The sequence below is a fragment of the Marmota marmota genome, unplaced genomic scaffold (assembly GCF_001458135.2).
Source record: "Marmota marmota marmota unplaced genomic scaffold, marMar, whole genome shotgun sequence".
In the NCBI taxonomy this organism is placed as follows: Eukaryota; Metazoa; Chordata; class Mammalia; order Rodentia; family Sciuridae; genus Marmota; species Marmota marmota.
In genome coordinates this window covers 136,043-155,491 of record NW_026000241.1, presented here as the reverse complement: position 1 = coordinate 155,491, position 19,449 = coordinate 136,043, and the positions used below count along the sequence as shown (strand labels likewise).

General features: G+C 39.0%; 1 protein-coding gene and 1 pseudogene across 5 annotated transcripts in view; both read left to right on the top strand.

The window, feature by feature from the left end:
- Window positions 1-1,305: 1,305 nt before the first annotated feature.
- Window positions 1,306-2,099, top strand: LOC125613789 (annotated as a pseudogene).
- Window positions 2,100-5,058: 2,959 nt separating this feature from the next.
- Window positions 5,059-19,449, top strand: part of LOC107145150 (zinc finger protein 26-like) — a 31,408-nt gene continuing 17,017 nt past the window's right edge. For 2 of the 5 annotated variants that reach the window (XM_048795247.1, XM_048795245.1), the window contains exons 1-3: window positions 5,059-5,152; window positions 5,441-5,530; window positions 16,266-16,395. The gene's annotated coding sequence lies outside the window, so the exon portion shown is untranslated. Of the gene's footprint in view, window positions 5,153-5,175; window positions 5,531-12,380; window positions 12,493-16,265; window positions 16,396-18,987; window positions 19,048-19,449 lie in introns of those variants that run through there. The other 3 variants (XM_048795244.1, XM_048795246.1, XM_015488954.2) reach the window with 3 other exon arrangements.

Sequence of the window (19,449 nt, the reverse complement as noted above, 5' to 3'; positions counted from 1 at the left end):
TTGGGAGAGGCTTTGTCTTTAATGACTTAAGATTCTATTAAATGCTTTCTCTGGTTAGATTCCACATATAAGGGAAATTATACAATTTTTGTCTTTCTTTGGCTTTACTTAGCATGGTGTCTTCTAGGTTCATTCATGTTGTTGCAAGTGAAAGGATTTCTTTTTTTTCTTTCATGTATTATTATTATTATTATTATTATTATTATTATTATTATTATTTGTACTGGGAATTGAACCCAGTGGCGCTTAACTACTGAGCCACATTCCCAGCCCTTTTTAATATTTTTTATTTAGAGACAAGTTCTTGCTGAGTTGTGTAGGGTCTTTGCTAAGTTGCCAAGTTTGGCTTTGAATTTGCGATTCTCCTGCCTTAGACTCCTGAGCCATTGGGATGGATTACAGGGGTGTGTCACAGCTTCTAGCTTGCTTCTTTTTAAAAGCTAAACATTCTAGGGCTGGGGATGTGCCTCAAGCAGTAGCGCGCCCACCTGGCATGCGTGGGGCTCTGAGTTCAATCCTCAGCACCACATAAAAATAAAGATGTTGTGTCCACTGAAAACTAAAAACTAAATATTAAAAACTAAAATAAAAAATAAAAGCTAAACATTCTATTTTATATATGCAAATATGCTACATTTTATTTACCTGTTCATCTGTCAAGGGACATACTTTGGCTATTTTGAGTATTGCTAAAATGAACATAGAAGTACAGCTTTCTCTTTTTTAAAAAAATTATTTATTCTAATTTGTTATACATATTGGCAGAATGCAATTCATTTCATACTACACATATAGAACACAATTTTTCAACTCACTGATTGTACACAAAGTATTTTCATACCATTCATGTCTTCATACATGTACTTAGGGTAATGATGTCTAACTCATTCCACCATCATTTCTACCCCCTTGCCCCCTCCTATCCCCTCCCTCCCCTTTGCCCTATCTAAAGTTCTGCAGCTTTCTCTTTCAGGTAGTGATTTTACTTCCTTGGTAAAAGAAGGGGTTTGCTGGAACATACATTAGTTGACCATATATGCATGGGTTTACTTCTGGGCTTTCTAACTCTTTCCATTGGCCCAAGTTTCTATCTTTATACCATCACCACACAGTTTTGATTGGTATAGCTTTGTAAAATAATTTGAAATCAGGAAGTGTGATGCCTCTGGTTTTGTTCTTGTTCAAAATTACTTTGGTGGGTGGGTACATTTGGGGTTGAGGCCACAGGTCCCAGAAGGTCACAACTTTCCTACTCTTCAGCTGGCAGAGGTGGAGAGATCAGGCTTGCAGGGGCTTTAGCCTCTGATGTCTAGAAATGGCGATGAGGGTCAGGATGGAGGGCATTTCCTTGGACATTATCCAATTGAAGATGATCTACTTCTTCATGTCTATCTTCTACCACATCACTCGTTACAAGCTCATTTTAGACACAGATTCCTTTCTCTTTTAATAGTCATCATAGCAAATCTCTTGTTTATCTATGCTGTGTTTGTTGTCTAGCAATTTTTTTGTTTTTAGAATTTTTGACCTGTGTGCTTTGTTTTTACTCTAATTAAATGAGGACAAGTGCCTAGGAACTATACCAACCCATTTAAAGTTCAGTCATAATCCTGGGAAAAGTTATTTTGCGGATTTCACATTTACTTCTTGAATGCAACATTCAGTATCATCACCATAAGTTCTTAAAAGACTTGTCCTAATGGTGTATTCAACCAGCAACACAATAATTCTCCTCATACTGTACATGCAGCATTCTTTTCCTGAGCCTCATAAGTTGTACTTTGACCTCAGTCAGGCCATCCTGGCCCTGGAACTAAGCTCTGTTCCCTGACCTGTCTGCTCATTTGTGCAGTGAAAATGAGAAAATTTAAGGAAGTCAAACAAGAGCTGATGTACTTGAAGAAGGAAAAAAAGCTATCCTTACCACAGCAACATTACTTTGGAAACTGGTTTCAGGATTATTTCAAGCCTAGAAGAAATTGTTGAAAAGCAAGGAGATATAGTAGTGTACCTGAAGCAATACAATGCAGAGTTGTGTTAGTGATGAGTGGCGCTCATGTTCTCAGACCTGGCCTCTTAGCCAAATAGAACATGAGAGTCTCACAGTCATGACAATTTTTCTTTAATTTTTAAATTTGTTCTAATTAGGGCTGGGGTCGTGGTCCAGTGGTAGAGTGTGCGCCTAACATGCATGAAGCACTGGGTTCGATCCTCACCATCACATAAAAATAAAGATATTGTGTTCACCTAAAACCAAAAAAACAAAAATTTGTTCTTATTAGTTATACATGACAATAAAATGTACTTTGATTCATTGTGCACAAATGGAGCACAACTTTTCATTTCTCTGGTTGTACCCAATGTAGCATCATACCATTTGTGCAATCATACATGTACCTAGGGTAATGATAATGTCTCATTCCACCATCTTTCCTACCCCCAAGCCCCCTTCCCTCCCCTCACACCCCTCTGTCCAATCCAAAGTTCCTCTATTTGTCCCCTGTCCCCACCACTCAAGTGTGGATCAGCATCCACATATCAGAGAAAACGTTTGGCCTTTGTTTTCTTTTTTGGAATTGGCTTGTTTCGCTTGGCATGATGTTCTCCAACTCCATCCTTTTACCTGCAAATGCCATAATTTTATTCTCTTTTAATGTTGGGGAATATTCCATTGTGTATATATACTATAGTTTCTTTGTTCATCTATTGAAGGGCATCTAGGTTGGTTCCACAGTTTAGCTATTGTGAATTGTGCTGCTATAAATATTGATGTGGCTGTGTTCCTATAGTATGCTGTTTTTTAAGTCATTTGGGTGTAGACCAAGGAGTGGGATCACTTGGTCAAACGGTGGTTCCATTCCAAGTTTAGGCATGACAATTTTTGAAGGGTCCAGAAAAACCTCAGACTGATTGATTGTCTGCCTGACACTCTGCTCCAGGGAACTTCAGCTCTTGCTGAATAACATACTATAGTGCATTTTGGTAACCTGAATTTGGGTCTCACTTGTGTGGCTGTTTAACAGATGAAGCTTGTGGATAATTTGAAAGATGCTTGGTAGAAGCCTTGATAACTTCATAAGAATGTCTGTTTTGTACATTTTGAAATAATTTAATTTCTTGCCCAGTGTGGTGGCAGATGCCTCTAATCCCAGTGGCTCAGGAGGCTGACGCAGGAGGATTGTACTTTCAAGACTAGCCTCAGCAACTTAGAGTGAACCCAAGCAACTTAGAGAGAACCTGTCTCAAAAAAAAAAAAAAAAAAAAAAAAAAAAAAAAAAAAAAAAAAAAAAAAAAAAAAAAAAATAATAAATAAATAATAAAAATAATAAATAAATAAAAATAAAATAAAATTTAAAAAAATAAATAAATAGAACTGAGGATGTGGCTCGGTGGTTAAGGGCCCCTGAGTTCAATCCCTGGTACCAAAAAAAAAAAAAAAGAATTTAGCTGGGCCTGGTGGTGCACGTTTGTGATCCCAATAGCATGGCTTCGGAGGCTGAGGCAGGAGGATTGTGAGTTCAAAGCCAGCCTCCTCAGCAAAAGTGAGATGCTAAGCAACTCAGTGAAACCCTGTCTCTAAATAAAATACAAAATAGGGCAGGGATGTAGCTCAGTGGTTAAGAACCTCTAGATTCAATTACTGGCAGAAAACAATAACAACAACAAAAACATTACAAAGGAAAATTAGGAAATCCATTTGTAATATAGATTTTTAAGAATACTTTTTAATGCAAGGCAAGAAACTCACAAGTTCCTTTACAAAACAAACACCTTTGACTACATAAAAGGTAAATATTGTATATGGCAAAAAATAAACATTTTATGGTGAGGTAATTAGCAATCTAGTGTTCACAAAACACATTTGATAACAGGCACTGTTAGCCCAAAAGAACAGGACAGGACGCAAACTTTACGGATCAGCACAGTTTTTTTTTTTTTTTTTCCAGGAATGGAGTGACCCTTTTCCTGGTGGAAAATGGGCAGCCAGCCGAAGCAGGAGTCTATACTTCTATTTATATCGAGGGATGAATTAATGACAGAGCTCCTCACTCAGGAATTTGAGATTTTATTTTTATTGGGCAATGAAGGGTCTGGGGTCAGTGGCCAGCATCTGGAAAGGATTTATTTCGGAAGAAATCAATGCTTAAGTCTTTTTCGAGAGACTGTCAGTCTAGGTTTGATGGAGAACTTCTCCCCAGGGCTTGTTTTGTCACCAAGAAAGAACGATTGGGTAAGGATCAATATTATTAATGTATGGCTTTCTTTTTCACTCCTTTTTCCGAGTCCACACTATTTGAGGGTTTCACATTTTCCATATCTAATAGGCACGAACAAATCTTTGTAAAATATTTGTAAATTAGAGTTCTAAACAACTCTTTATTCCACAAAAGCCGCTCACTGAAAATCACAGCAAAACTGATGATCAGAAAACTTTTTAGAATCACTTCTGAGTGTTTATCAGCGCTGTTTTACAAAACGCAGTGCGGAAGGCCCCGAATTTAAAGTCAAAAAATCCGTCAAGTGGAAAGAGTAATGCATATTTGAAGAAGAAAAATTTCAAGCTTTACAAAAAGTGTCAGTACGCTGTAAACTCCAAGCAATCAACTATTAAGAGTTTAGCATGGTGTCCAGATAATAAAAAGAAATAAAGGCTGAGGGACTGGATTAATTGCGTGGAGGAGACCGACCATCTCACTGATTGGCAGGCGTAGAAACACAAAGGAAGTTCTAACTACGTGGATGGAGGCAGCTTTTGTGAGCGGCGTGTGGTTGGGCCCCCCCTCACACCGTTCCCTCCTCCTCATTCCGTGCGTCTGGCAGGTCCAACCTCCAACTCCGCCCTGGGAATGCACCTCGCCCAGAATCCTGATTCTAACCACCAGCCGCGGCCTCGCCTGTTCTGGTCCCCAGCGTTAGGCTCAGAATTGACCTTAAGGGCTCTCCGCCCCCATGGGAAGAAGCTAGAATTTCTACGTTTCTGTGCCGCAGAGGGTCCTACGTGGCTGTGGTTCGACGCCGAACTCGGGGACTTCCGGGCCAGAACTTGGAAGCGGAAGTGATGTGAGATGTCTCTCCGTCTTTTCCGGTCTAGCTCTGCGCGGCCAAGTTCTTTTCTCCTTGGTGGTGGTGCACTTAACGGGGCCTTGGCGAGGTGGAGTAAGGGGACAGTCAGCCGCTGGAAGGGTCCAGGGAGTGTTCGAGTTTATCCCGGGCCGTCGGGGAGCCTCTCAGAGAGGGCCGGCCCTTCCCGATCGCGTCCGCCGGGGTCGCGGGTCCTCCGGTTGCGGCCGGGTCTTACAGGCCGGTGGCCGTGGTTCGGAGGGTCCCGCCGGGGGCCGTTTCGACATAATTCTGAAGGGCGCGTCCTCGTTTCGAACATTGTGCGCTTTTCCTCAAAAGCCTTTAAAGTAATCTTTTGAAAAAAAATTTTTTTTTCCAGAAGGAAAAGAACTTCCGCGGTCGAGGGCAGCATAACATCCCCCTTCCGCGCGGACCTGGCGACCCCGGCGCGTTCCGGTGAGTGCTTGGTGTAAGTTGTCTCCACAGGACTTCTTTTGTGTTTCAATTGGGCTTTGTCTTTGTGTGGAGTATATTTTTGACACATTTAGGCAGGAAGATAAAGCTTCTTTTAAAGACGTCTAGGGTGCCACCTGTTCTATAGGTAGCGGACCACAAACCATTCTGCCAAGGGACGGAAAGGATCTGTAGCCCATTCTCTTCATTTGAACTTTCTGCTCTGGGCTTCCCCACGGAGCTTCAAAACGGATCTGTAGGAAGGACGAGGTTTTATTGCACTAAAGTACTATCATATTTGAACTTATTTGCTTTCTTCCAGAAAATAGGAAGCAGGAGACAATGGATTAACTGATTAAGTCTCTAGAGAGAGAGAGAAAAGAGAATTGACAAGGACTTAACTCCAGTTTTGGCACCAAAGTAATTTTCTACATTTGGGAAAATTAATATGCAACTCAGTATATAACTGACAAGAAAACTGGTACCTATTGAAATGGTGTAATTTGAGATGAAATAAAGCATGACTTTTTTATAAGTAGGAAATTAATTCAAGGAATTCGCATCGGTGATACCATTGAGAAAAAAGTTCACTATGAAAATTCACTTGTTAATTATTTATATTTGGAAAGTCTGTGTCTATAAACAGTCAAAAGTCTCTTGAGTGTTTTTTAGTCAACCTTGGTGTTCTTACTCCTATCCAAACTTGTCCTTCATTTTCCTGATTGAATGTCTAGAGTTAATCACTCTTAATGTGACTCCTTAGAGACATTCACACTCCATAGGTAAGTGACCAGAAAACTCCCCTGCCAGTGTTGGTTGCCAGTAAGCACTGAAGGAGTTTTATGACTTTGCAATATCTGTGTTTTGTTTTCTTTAGAAAAATTTTTATTGGTGCATAATAATTATACAGAATAATGGGTTCCATTGTGGTGTATTTCATATATGAATGTGACATAATTTGGTTCATTTCACTTCCAATACCTCCTTAATGTCCCCTCCATCCCTCTAATAACCATGATTTCATTTAGCCACAAAGGGGTCCCAGTGAGCTAAGTGGACATAGTTAAATAATTAATGAGGATTCTGAAGATAAGTTGGTGAGGGTATGCATGTTTATTGGAAAAGGACTTTCAAAAACTGTTAGGACTATATGCTAACTTTGTATGTACGCATGCTCTGTCACACAGGGATGCATGTGCATGCATATCAAGATAAAAATAGTGGTTTTTTATTCCTGTATTATATGAAACAGCCCTAAATGGAAAAAGGCCAGCAGAATAATGGGTAAATTGTGGTATTCTTATACTATGGAAGACTGTTCCACAAATAGAAAGAACAAACCGAAGGTAGTTGCAAAAATGTGGGTGAATTTTGCAAAGTTTTGAGTGAAAAGAAGCTAGGCAACAAAACAATGTCTGTCTTTCTCCAAGACAGGGATTTAAAGCTCCTTAGATAACACACATGTATTTGTTCTCTATTGCTGCCTGACAATTGAAGAATAATGTGTAATATCTAGGCATATCCAGGAATCCAGGCATGGTGTAGGTAGATCCTCTGTTCAAGATTTTACCTAGCTGCTATCAAGTCATTGGTTGGGTTACAGTTAGCTTAATTGGGAAAGCTTAATCAGGGAAGAATATTTGCATTCTCACTAGTAGGCAAAATTCATTTTCTTAGAACTATAGGACATAGTGGATGCTGTCATCTGGAGGGTGATCTTAGCTTCTAGAGGCTACCTGTGGTTCTTATTACGTGACTCCTCAGGAAAGGCCTATATTCTCTGTGCCAGTTGGTAGAGATCACTGAGGTCATAAGAAGGCATGTCAGCCATAGTATAGTTGTAACCTATTGGGTGGTAAAGTTTGCTGGGTTACTTATGTCCAGAGATGGTTATTACATAGATTAAGCAAGATTAAAACAATGCCAGCTGCTATTGGCGTTTTTGTATATTAGGGAATTGGGACACTTCTCCCTTGAACTCACAAGTTTCTTGCCTCAGTGTATTGAGTAGCTGAGATTACAGGTGCATACCTCTGCCCCTGACTGCATAGTTGCTCTCCTTGACATGTGTGGACAGCTGAACTTAAAGTCGCTCATGTGAATTTTCAGGGACACCAAATAAAACAGACACACTTTACCTTAAAACAAGCTTCAGGACGGCTTCTCCACTCTCGGCCTCAGGCTCCCCAAAAGGGAGAGCAACAGTAAGTCACGAGAGGCTGGTGAGAGAGAGCGAGCACGTTCGGAAGTGGGTTTTTATTGCAGGGACTCTTGTTCTTTAGAAAGTTCTATCCAAAAAAAGGCCAGAAGGGGCTGGGTTACAAGGGACAGTTGAGTGTAACTTAACCTCAGGGGGTGACACCTACATCTGAAGGACATGTCTTTTACTTCCTGATCTGGGACAACGCCCAAGTCACCATGAAATGTAGTGATTGGTCAGAGGCTCTTGCTTCAGGACTGGAGGGTCATTCATAGTGGCTTCCCACACAAAGTGTTTTCTTTTGGAGAGCTGTGATACATATCACAGGGAACCCTTCAAATGAGTTTGGTAGGCAGTGGGAGTTTGGATGCCACCTATCTGGTAGTGCCAGGCCCATCATGTGTCTGTCTATGGAGGGCCAAGGGGAATACTACTGGGGCACAAGCTTATTGTGTCTGATGTACAAAATAAGTTGGGTCAACATGCAGCATGCATCCAGAGTTGGGAAACAAGTCATCAACTATGTTAGCATATTTGCAGAGAGTACCTCTGCTAGTGGGATACCTTTGAGCACATGGGCTCCATAGTAGGAGGTCAGTAGGATGTTGGTAACTGGGTCAGGGGTTGATGGTCATCTAAGGAATGTGTTCTGGGCTCATGGCATGGGCATAGCACTTGGACACTGCTGACTACCATGCAGCAGTTATATCCAGAAGGTAAAGTTTCCTTCCTTTTGTGATGTCCATCCATTTACCCCTTACACATTCCTCTTATTTGGTCTTGTGGTATCTCTGGAGAATGGTCATAGTTATAGCCCTGTCTTTACTGGGAGAGTTGGGTTCTTTTGTGTTGGTTAGTTGAGACACAAGGGAGGCAGCACAGTAAACATCTAATATAATAGAAGCATCTTAATTACTGTGAGAGAGGTGTTCCCTGGAGGACTTTTGGGAAGTTTGTAGATGCCATGACCATGGTGCTTAGTCAGCCAGAGGGGAGTGAGAGATGATGAGATCTGTGGGTGGGTCTCTGCCTTTTTGTTAAGTTCCTTGGGTCTCTTAAAAAAAGATGGGGTTTTAATGATCAAGGGTATCCAGGGTATCCAGAGCCAAGATGACTGCCTGGCATTTGCCCAGCTGTGTTGCTTCTTGGGTTTAGATTTTAATTAGGACCATCCTGGCTGAGGAATGGAAAGCAACAACTCTCCTTTAAAATGCATATATGATAGTCAGTAGTTCCTTTCCCCCATCCTACCCCCAGGGATTGAACCCATGGGCTCTTTACCACTGAGCTACATCCCTAGCCCTTTTTTATTTTGAGAGAGCTTGTTGCTAAGTTACTGAGGATCTCATTAAGTTGCTCAGACTGAACTTGAATTTGTGGTCCTCCTGCTTCTGCCTCCTGAGTTGTTGGGCTAACGGGCATGTGCTACTGCACCTAGCTAGTAGTGCCCTTTTGTAATGAAGTCTCTGAATTCCAGTTACTTTTCACTCAGTTGATCCCAAGGGGCTTTTCAGATTATCAGTGAGTCTGGAGGAGGAGTCACCTCCTCTAGCACCCTTGCCTCAGGCAAGGGACTGAAGTCAGAGGAAACCCTCTTCTCCTATAGGTAGAGTATACCAGAAGATTTAATTTTGGTTCTACCCTGTCTTAAGGAGGCCTAAGTAGCAGTATGAAGCTCTGTCCTGTTTCTGTGACCTTTGGGTATTATAGGGTCACAGGCTCAGGATATATTAGAGTCTTTATTTCCAGGAGATACCAGTTGGTGGCCAGTCATTTGTTTTGATGGCAATACCATGAAGCTGAGAGGGGCAATTTCTTGCATTAGAAGCCTTGGAAGAACTAACAGTCTTTATTTCAGATTAAGAAGAAGAAACAATTGTATTGAATGGAAGAGCAATGGAGGTAATCACCCTCTCACAAACTGTGTATTATGCAAATTTTAATCATTGAAGCCCTATTTTTTTAAGATGGACACAATATCTGTATTTATTTATTTTTTAATCTTTTAAAATATGTATTTACTTTAGTTGGAAATGGACCTTTATTTTATTTATTTATATGTGGTGCTGAGACTCAAACCCAGGGTCTCACACATGCTAGGCAAGCGCTCGACCACCGAGCCTCAACCCCCTATTTTATTTACTTTTATGTGGTGCTAAGGATCGAACCCAGTCCCTCACATATGTGAGGGATGCACTCTACCACTGACCTATAACCTCAGCCTCCCCTATAACTTAAAACATTGAGTTGTATTAACTATTTTATCTGGGTATCGAGGGGTCTCATTTTATTAATCAAATCTGTGTCAAAGTCTTACTTCTTAGTTTGTGATTATTTCTTGTATTAGAGGGTTTATTCTCAATATGAAACATTTGGTCCTATGACTGGAAAATTTAAGCAAGGCTCAAGTTAAAGTTAGGGATGCCTAATTTTTCCTTCATATTTACTCTAGTTTTAAAGGGTATAATACTTAAAGTTAGTGGGAACCCCAGGTATAACCATAATTTGACCTCTAGATTTAGTAATCCATATAATTATTTTAATTGGTGCACTTTAGCAAATGTTAAACTTAAATGTTTAATTAACCCCCCCGCCCCCATCTTGTGTTTTTTTTCCTTAAATCACTAATCTTCCATTGGTTAGTCCTGGCATTTGGTATTTACTCAGTATTAAATGTTTAAAGTTTTCCCTCTATTTTTCCTTCCTTTCTGTTTTTTTGACTGGTGCTGCCTAAAGCCCAAGGCTTTTAAAACTTTTTGGTTTTAAGTCTTTGAGCTGTCTGAAATGGTGGTTCTTGGTTTCTGTCTGTTGTTGATAAGAGGAAGAAAGAGGGTGGTGGTCACAGAACCTAGTGCTTTGGTTCAGTTGTCCCTCTGGGATAGTCAGACCTTAAGACAATCAGTCCTTCTACTCTTTTTTTTTTTCTCTCTCTCTTTTATTTTATATATTTTTTTCTTTTTAAATAAAATTTTTGGAAGACTTGAATCATAAAGATCAATAAATCTTTAATTACCTAAAAGATTTAATCCCCTTTGTTTTTACCTGACAAACTCCTGGGTACTTCAAATGGCCCAGGATCAACGGTCTCCATTAGTTGTTTCTGTTACCCCGTTTGTAGGCTCTCACCTTTCTTTCTAGTGTGTCCCTCTAGACCTCTGTAAGGTGTTAGGGGTGTGGAGCAACAGGTATAAAGGACATAGGGTTCGCAAATCCCAGTGGACCATTGCTAGTGAGGTGCTATCGTCTCCCTTGTAAAGGGGGTGCCTCATCAGGCTGGGAGGTATAGTCACCTTCATAGAATATTCCATCCCCAGTGCAATGGGCAGTTAGAATGCCAGTCTCCCTCTAGCACTCTGCTGGCTCTCATATTTACCCACTGCCTACCTTCCCCTTCTGCTTCTCAGTGACAAGTCAATCAACCAAATAAGGCCGTCAGAATATAGTTGGTTTCACTCTGACCACTACTAGGAGTGGCTGTTGACTGTGGTTGCCCCTCTTGTCCTATTATGGCTAGCAGTTGTTCCCAAAGGTCCCTTAGACTGTCTGACTCCTTCCAAATTAGGGAGGGGAGTTTTGGCATTATTCAGTAGAGAAAAACAGCAATACACAGCAGTGCAGGCATAACTCAGTGAGCCATGGAGCCTTACAAAATGGTATTAGCTTCATGGGAGAGTCATGTGGTAAGGCAAGAGAAGTCTATTTTTGTGTCCCTCATGGGTGTGACCATACTCAATTTGCTACGTCTTGCTGTATTTTTCTATTTGGGTCTGGAGGTCTCTCCCTGCAGAGTGGCTATAAATTCTAGCCCTATCCAGAACAGGAGACTTACATCATGGTCAAGTGAGATATAATATAGGAGACAGCAGAAAAAACACATGAAATAGGAGAAACATTTATGGGGCTGTAGCTCGGGCAGAGCGCTTGCCTAGCATGTGTGAGGCAATGGGTTTGATCCTCAGCACCACATAAAAATATATAAATAAAGTCATTCTGTCTGAGTATAACTACAGGGAAAAAAAATTAAAAACAAAAAGCTGCCCCTAAGAGCCTTGGAGAAGTACAGAAACAATAGAGTTCTCAATAGTGGGGTAGGGATTGAGAGAGAAAGGACATTTGGAACTCTGCTTTATTAAGGTCTGTGGGCATTGTCCTTCAGACTTTCCCGCTGAGGTTGTGGATTGACTAATGTAGAGAAAATACCATTTGAAGATTGACTTTCTTAAGTCACTCTGGTGTTAGCAGCTTGATGTGTTGCTTTTTTCATCAGTTGAAGGAAGAGACCATGTAGTCAATGACAACACAGGGGAGAAGCTTTAACTAGGCCAAAGGTGGCAGGAATGATTTGGGAACGCCTTCACCATACAAGGGGGTGGTCTACTGCTGAACCATATCCCAGCCCTTTTTTATTTGAGACAGGGTCTTACGCCTCAATTTTGTGATCCTTCTGCATAAGCTTCCTGAGTAGTTCAGATTATAGATGTGTGCCGTCATGCCCAGCATGACTAGATTTCAAATAGCTTATCTGAAGATATAAAGGGATGCTAAGGTAGCGAGTAGATGAAGTTTATGACACCCTTTATATTCAAGCATAACATCTGTTATTGTACATATGAAAATATGGTTTTAAGTTAAACTTAAAATGAAAATATGGTCTTTTATTCCATAGCAGGTATTGAAAATGAAATTGGAGCTGAGATAAATTGATGAGCACAGTCCATTCTTTGGCTGTTTACCATCCATTCTGCACACATTGGATAGTCCTCAAAATAATTAAACAGGTATCATATTTCTGCTTAAGAAGATAAAAAGGAAAAAAAAAAACTCAGTTCTTCTCCAAAGAGTGAAAAATGCATAGTCCTATAGTCATTGTGTCTACCCCCCAAACCATGTTAATTACTCCTCAAATTTACTTCCTCACTGAATATTCTGATAACTGAAGATAATATTATAAACTTAATCTCTCATGTATATAAAATTAGGAAAAAGAATGGTTATTTTTTTCTTTTGCTCATTTTTATTTTTTCTTTGACATTTTTTATTGATGCTCTATAGTCATACATAATGATGAGATTTGTTGTTACATATTTTATACATGTATACAATATAGCAATTATTAGTTTGTTAGTAAAGACATACCTAGGACAAGGAAAGAAAAAAACACAAAACTGTAATTGGTCTCAAGACTGTAGTTTATAGTTCATTTCATTTATGACCATATTTATATTTCCTGTTATGCTGTCATGAGTCAGAATTTCAACTGCTCTGTGTACCTGGTGGAGTCACTCAAAACCTTATTCCCCAAGAGTCCATGTCCTCCCTTATCCTGCCTTTTTCAGTTGTAATTTTCTATCAGCTTATTCTATGCAGTTTAGAAGTCCTTGTGGTTTGTACACTTCCACCTTGTTCCAGTTGTGTGGTAGTGCTACATTTTCCCTTTGGTATTTGAGATTAATTAATTCTGCCAATAGATTACTCCCCCCACCCATTATCTGTTTTTAAACTTGTTTGTTTCTTGGTTTATTGCCATATGAAGCCCAAAATGGCCAGGTGTCAATCTCAACCTCCAGTGTACTAAGATGTAATTGTGTTTCCTTGGGAAGCATTCCTAAATAAGATCTTCAGACCTGAAGCATTTGTAAATTGCTGGAATTGGAAGCAAAAATAGTTTAAGGAACAATTCCACTTTTACCATCAATTCCTGGTCCAGGGCATTTTGTCTGTGGGAAACAGTACCATGTGAAACTCTGATTCAAAGCATATAACCTGTTCTGTGAGATGGAATCCCTTCTGTTAGAGTAGTCTCTTCCATTTGGCCCTGTAAGTGAATGTTCAATAAGCCATTCTACCTTTCATTCAGATAAACTATTTATGAGTGACAGTGTATGATAAAACCACTTGATGGCATGAACATGGCAGTGAAAAGAGTTTTTTGATGAGAAAGAAGGCTGTGAGTGCCATGGTTATAGGTAAAGCATTTGAGTGTGCAGGTGGGTTCTAGCAGAAATATAACCAGTAGAAAAGCAGAGCCACATCTAGAACTTTATTCTGGTGAGGAAGAATCTTGTTCCTATGGCAATGAATAATTCTCTGGTATATCCCTTGTTGATGTTGCTCTTTACGCTCCCACCCATGGGTTATGGCAGATCGCATACATGGTGACCAGGTTGGTGACTCACTGTAAAAATTAAAAAAAAAAAGTGAATTTGGAGGGAAAGAGCACTTGGATCTCTCTCCACTTGAAGATGTTTCTGAAATCATGTGAGGTAACAGGTCTATTGCTGTAAATTATTAAAAAAAAATTAACAAATTTAGGCCAGTATTGCTCTCTTAACTGATCTCTAGGTGTGGTCTGCAGACCCTCTAAAACTGATAATGACCCTCCAGAGAGGGAGACTGATTTAACTGCTCAGGTCCATCAGGAGTTTGTGAGATATGTTAGACAAAGGGAAAAGATATTAACAGTGGAGAGAAAACAAGATTTTGTGCATGAGGGTAAAAGGAGAAGGGAAATAATTATCTTTTTTTTTTTAATTTTTTATTGTTGGCTGTTCAAAACATTACATAGTTCTTGATATATCATATTTCACACTTTGATTCAAGTGGGTTATGAGCTCCCATTTTTACCCCATATACAGATTGCAGAATCACATCAGTTACACATCCATTGATTTACATATTGCCATACTAGTGTCTGTTGTGTTCTGCTGCCTTTCCTATCCTCTACTATCCCCCCTCCCCTAAACACATAAACAAACTCAACACTATCCACTCTCACTCTATNTGTTCAGGTCCTTGGCCCATTTGTTGATTGGGTTGTTTGTTCTCTTATTGTATAATTTTTTGAGTTCTTTGTATACTCTTGATATTAGGGCTCTATCTGAAGTGTGAGGAGTAAAGATTTGTTCCCAGGATGTAGGCTCTCTATTTACCTCTCTTATTGTTTCTTTTGCTGAGAAAAAACTTTTTAGTTTGAGTAAGTCCCATTTGTTGATTCTAGTTATTAACTTTTGTGCTATGGGTGTCCTATTGAGGAATTTGGAGCCCGACCCCACAGTATGTAGATCATAGCCAACTTTTTCTACTATCAGACGGCGTGTCTCTGATTTGATATCAAGCTCCTTGATCCATTTTGAATTAACTTTTGTGCATGGCGAGAGAAAGGGATTCAGTTTCATTTTGTTGCATATGGATTTCCAGTGGAAATAATTATCTTATGGACAAGGGTCATCCTAGGGAGAGGGGGACAAGAGGTTCCTGGCACCTGCAGTCACCATTCTTCCTCTTTAACAGCCAGAGACAAAATACCTAGGCTTAAGGTAGCTAATGCCTAAAATAAAATTTTTAAAAAGTGGGGATAAAGAATCACTTTATCCAATTTGAGCCCAAGGGGAATAGCAAAAGAACATTATATTATGTAAGTGCCAGATTGAGCAAAGATAATGGTAGCTGTAGATTAGTGATTAAATATCCAATCCATAGGTATCATGAGAGAAATACAAGGAAATTAAGTAGATTATATACATTCTAGAATATGTAATTGATTTATTTTTTTGATACAGATTCTCTCTATGCTGCCCAGACTAGTCTAGAACATTTGGGCTCAAGTGATTATTTGTGTCTTAGCCTCTTGAGTAGCTGGTACTGCAGGCACATGCCATCATGCTCTACTATGCATTAAGATATTTTAGTGTAAATAATATGAAATAAATTTATGGCACATTAATTTAAAAGAAGTTTCATAATTTGGTCTCATTAAATACCAAGTTTACATAAAGGGCATTATTTGGGTTTTGCTCATGCATAATGTGCCTAGCATGCACAAGGATCTGGGTTTAATGCTAAGTACCACACACACAAGAAAATTGGCACTCAATAGTCATACCTGGATATCTTCCTAAATTTAAACATTGTTCTTTTATAGCCCTACACATGTACCTTACACAACATGGAGGAAAAATTGGTATTCTTTCACTTTTAACTGTAGGGTTGACTACATTTCTTTTTGTTTTGTCTTTTTTTTTTTTTCCTTCCTCAACATGGGATTGAACACAGGACCTTAACACATGCTAGACAACCACTGTACATTCCCCAACACTTGATCTTATTTTTTAAATTTTCTTACAGTAACGGTATTTTTTGCCTTAAAACATCCCTACGTATGCTCAATATATAGCAAATTAAAGTATATTCCTGTCATTTATGTTTGGTTTAACACATGAAACTCTCTGGGCCTTAATTAAGATAATTCATATGACCCAAAATCAATTAATATATGGTCTTCAAGGATAAAATATTATAAAACCTTTCTCCACTGTTTCTCCTTTTGATCAGTCTTCATTACCTATTCTTAAATCCAGAAATAAATGAGTAAGTAAATGGTACTGATAATCAAGTACTGAAGTCTTAAATGCTGTGTGATTCCATTCATAAAGCTTCCTATAGTCAACTTTCAATAATATTAAGATTACTGATTCTGTGCAATAATAGTTGGTAAGTATTTTGTTTTTTTTTATACTTTGATTAATATTCCATTCATTTCCTGTTTTAACAGCTTCCCAGAAGTGGCGTGCTGTCTGGTCAGACCTTGGAAGGCTGTCCTGAGGTACCTCAACACCTTTCTTATCACACACAGTCTCTGGAGATAATACCTCCATTGTAGCCCCCTTTCTCCAGGACCACAGGTATGATATAATACTGATAATGTCTTCCTCCAGAACAACATTCAGTTGTCACACTAATATATAATATTTTTTAGTCCTTTTTTGCTTCTGGTAGGAACATATTCCTCACTTAATAAGTTATAATTATAAATTAAAATAATCAGGGACTTTTTTACTATAGAGGCTTTAGTAACCTCTTCTAATGCCTCTGTAGTTTCTGGATCATATATGATAATCTAGTTGCCCCTAGGCTCTGATATAAGGAGTTGCCACATATCATTAAGATAAGCAAAGACTGGTTATCTGCTGGGTTCCCTGGAAATAAAAGATCTCAGAGATCCAGAGCTGTTCGTTATCTGTACTACCCCCCCCCCCCCCCCCCGGCCCCGGCTGTGCATTCATGCTCTCGGGTCATCAGTACCCACAACACGTTGTCATGTTAGACCTTCCTACGGCTGGCCAGTACAGCAGGTGTGTTCTCACTTGCATCGATGTGTTGCTCTATCGCATTGTGACAGCTATGATGTCACCAGGAGACACGGACTTTTTGCAGCTCTACTGCAATCGTATAAGGCCCTGCTGTTTGACTGAAGCATTGTTATGCTGCAGTTGACTGTGTGTGCATGTATTTATTTGTTTNGCTGTGCATTATGCTCTGGGTCATCAGTACCCACAACAGTTGTCATTGCTATTGTAGTCTTTCTAGACATCTGGAACCAAATCTAGATCTGATGTTTCACTTAAAGGAGAAAGTGTTTTCCCTCTTTTCAGTCCCTTGATAGACAATACAATACTGGAAGAAATTACCTCTTTTCTGTATCTTTGGATGCTTTAAGAACCCCTTAGGATTAATTGAGAGAATAGCACTGGAAGTTCATGGACCATATGAATGGCACTGTTGAATGTCATGCATAATTGAACTTAGAAGAATATTGCTGTTTTTCATCCTTTATCCACTGTCCCTAATAAAGGACAAAGATCCAGGAAACTGGCAAAACTTGAATTCATCTTGGTGCTAGAGTGCTGAGCAACACATTGCTTAAGATGATCTCAGGAAACAAAACAAATCTTTTATCTTTTGGGATATTTTATCTCACAGGTAGAAAGTAAGAATCACATGCCTTTTTATTATTGAGGCCACAATACTAGATGTTAACAACAATAGCCTTTTTGGGATTACAGACATTACTGGTAATAACTAAGATAAGCTTATTTACTTTTCAAAATAATTTATAGTTGCTAGGATTTTAGAAAATAATTTGATTGGAACTTTTATGTTCCTGGTGGGTCCTGTATAATTAGTCTAATTGACAAACACAGTGGTCTCCACAAACAATTCCTTTTAAATTAGACTAAAATGAATTATCTCCTGCATTTGTTTATCTTGTCCAGACCTGTTTTTATAAACTGTTGATCTTAACTCTGCCACATAAGAGCAAGTACCTGGAGAATACACATTCTTGATCTGCCTAAGGGCTTTTAGTTTTGTTTTCATTTTTTAATTTTTTTTTGTGTGTGGGGGTGGTGGTGTGCTTGGGATTGAACCCAGGGGTGCTCAATCACTAAGCCATAACCCTAACCCTTTTTTTAAAATTTTTTATTTTGAGGTAGGATCTTGCTTAGTTGCTTAGGGCCTCACTAAATTGCTGAGGCTGGCTTTGAATTTGCTATCCTTCTGCCTCAGCATCCTGAACTGCTGGGATTATAGGTGTCTACTACTGTACCTGGCTAGTTTTGTTTTTTCAGATGAAAGTTTATATTTAAATAGATTCCATATCAAATAAACAATACCATGACTTCTGAGAGACTCTGTTGCTAATCAGGACCCAGAGAATATACAACCTTGATCATCATGACCTCTTGCCTTTAGTGTGGTAGGGGCAAGATAAAAATGTATAAAAATAGGTTTGGGCAAGATTTGTGATTATCTAGTCCAGACTACGAGGTGCAGACCACTAGGTGTTTCCCTTCTTGCCCTCCTGATTGTAAACTGTGGATAATCAAAACACCAGTGAGACCACATTATGTATTCCATGTAGACCTTCTGATAAGGGGCCTTCTCAGTAGGGCCTCACTGCCTGGTATATATATAAGAGTCAATTAAACTCTTATTTGGTATTGCTCCTTTGTTACTGCAAGGGGAAATCAGACATGTTTTGTCCTTATTTTTAAAATTTATTTATTTATTTTTCTAGTTTTAGTTTGTTATGATTCACAATTAAACAGTACATGTATTTTTCATATAGAACATTTTATGTCTTTTTGTGTTGTGAACTGGCTGTTTAATGTATATAACTGCACATACTTTGTGTGTGTGCGTATATTTAGTGCATGTAAAAATCTATTCTTAGCAACTTTCCAGTATCTAGTATATTGCTATTCATTGTAGTCACTGTGATATAAAATAAGTCTCTTGAATTTAACCCTCTTATTTAATAAATTCTGTATCCTTTCCTAGTATCTCCAAACTCCTTCCCTCCAAGTCTCTGATAACCACCATTCCACCATTTTACTGTTTCTGAGTTCAGTTTTTTTTAATCCCATTTATAATGAGGTCATTTGATATTTTTCTTTCCGCTTCTGGCTCATTTCACTTGCCATGATGCCCTCTAGGTTTATCCATGTTGTCACCAAGGAAAGATTTCCTTTTTTAAAGCTGAATAATATTCTACAGTGAGTATATATATTACATTTTCTTTTATCTATTCATTCTTTTTTGGACACTTGAATTGTTGAAATAGCTATTGTCAGTAGTGTTGCATGAATGGGAATGCAAGATGTCTGAGGTGTTCTGATTTCATATTCTTTGGAAATATACCCAGTAGAGTGATTGCTATATTAAATGGCAGTTTTATTTTCATTTTGGTACCAATGATTGAGCCACATCCCCAGTCTTTTTTTTTTTATATTTATTTTTTAGTTATAGGTGGACACAAACAATATATTTATTTTATTTTTATGTGGTGCTGAGGATTGAACCCCAGTGCCTCACGCATGCTAGGCAAGTACTCTCTCTCTGAACCACAACCCCGGCCACCCCAGCCTTTTTTTTAAAGACAGGATCTCACTAAGTTG